Source organism: Arachis duranensis, chromosome 5 (assembly GCF_000817695.3).
Source record: "Arachis duranensis cultivar V14167 chromosome 5, aradu.V14167.gnm2.J7QH, whole genome shotgun sequence".
Classification (NCBI taxonomy): Eukaryota; Viridiplantae; Streptophyta; class Magnoliopsida; order Fabales; family Fabaceae; genus Arachis; species Arachis duranensis.
The window spans coordinates 46121622-46123116 of NC_029776.3; the positions used below are offsets into that span (position 1 = coordinate 46121622).

The window sequence follows — 1495 nt, forward strand, 5'->3', positions numbered from 1 at the left end:
ACTATGCATATTAGCACCAACCATTTACACAATCCAAACTTAATCCTAGGGGCATCTAGCCTAGGAATTCTCATCACACCACACGGTACTTAAATGAAACTTAAACCGTACCTCTTGTAGCCAAATCAATTGAGCCTCTTCTTTGGAAGTCTCCACCAACCTTAGCCCTAAGCCTCACCAAAGCTCCTCAAGCAACACCAATCTCCCAATTGTGCACCAAAACCATCAAATGCACTAACATAACCAATATCACATTCATACATCAACCTATGGCTCATAAAGATGATAAATCACAAGGGTTTGAGCACTTCTTACCTCAGCCCATATGAAGTAGGGATAGAACCCACTTAGAATCCATGTTGGAGTATCCCTAACCACCCAAAATCACAAGATTTCAACACTAACTTCCCAAAAACGTGTAACAGTGGGGAATTTCGAAAACTGGGCAGAGATGAATGGAATACTCACCACAAAACTTAGATAGAATTGTAGAGGATGAGAAGAGCGACGCGTGGCCGCAAACGGCTCGTCAATCGGAGCTCCGTAGCTCAAGTTATGGTGATTTGAAGATCGAAGAGAGTTAGGTTTTCTCTCTTCTCTCCTCTCTTCACTATTTCAGCGCCCCAACCTCTCTTTTAGGGTAAAAATGAGCTGAAATGCTCATAACTAATGTTTATATATGTTGGGTCTTGGGCCCACTTAGGCCCAATTCACTTATTTTTGTCCGTTGACCCAATTTTGGACCAAAACTTTTAACATTAGCGCTCTAAATCGCACTTCAAATATTTCTACCTCCTCTAATTATAATTCCTCATTTCTTAATCTTATTTACTCATAATCAACTTTCTCAGCTGCAGTACCAGACAGGTCTCAGCCGGTACTGTCGGTCAAAATTTCACTGCGCGCTTTTACGCAGAAAACTATGTCTTCCGACTCGGAAAAATTCACTGAATCTAAATATCATATTTAAATCATCAAATTCTAATTGCCAAATCTTCCAACCATATTCACTCTTCCTTAACTTATTATTTAATTAATTTCGGTTAGACCGGGTATTACATTCTACCCCCCTAACAGAAATTTTTGCCCTCGAAAATTCCATCCATCACTACGAGTACGGTAAAAGTGCCAAATAAATACAATGCACTGCAATAAAAACTCACTAAGCATCCTAAACTCTTTTTCACCAAGTATCCAGCCTAGATTCTCAACAGAAAAATCATTTACATCACAAGCATTTATCCATTTGTATTAAGGCAAACCCCCCACTAGCACGATATTGTCCGCTTTGGCACACAAGGCCTCACGGTTTTTACTTTTGACGATAGGGATGCTAGCCGAAGCTCCCCACACTCACTCGTCAAAACGCGTCATGCTAGGAAGAGGTATCCACACCCTTATAAGGCATGCTTCGTTCCCCTCCCCAACCGATGTGGGCCTTACAATCCATCCCCCTAAGGGAGCCCAGCGCCCTCGCTGGCACATCGATCCGGGT

The 1495-nt window shown here is 41.9% G+C and overlaps 1 long non-coding RNA gene across 1 annotated transcript; it reads right to left on the reverse strand.

Annotated features, from left to right (window-relative positions):
• Window positions 1-104: 104 nt before the first annotated feature.
• On the reverse strand, window positions 105-619 carry LOC127747486 (uncharacterized). The gene is made up of 3 exons (XR_008009328.1): window positions 469-619; window positions 316-370; window positions 105-234 (listed from the first exon to the last, which is right to left on the reverse strand). It is a non-coding gene; the product is annotated as an uncharacterized LOC127747486 (long non-coding RNA).
• Between the last annotated feature and the right edge of the window lie 876 nt (window positions 620-1495).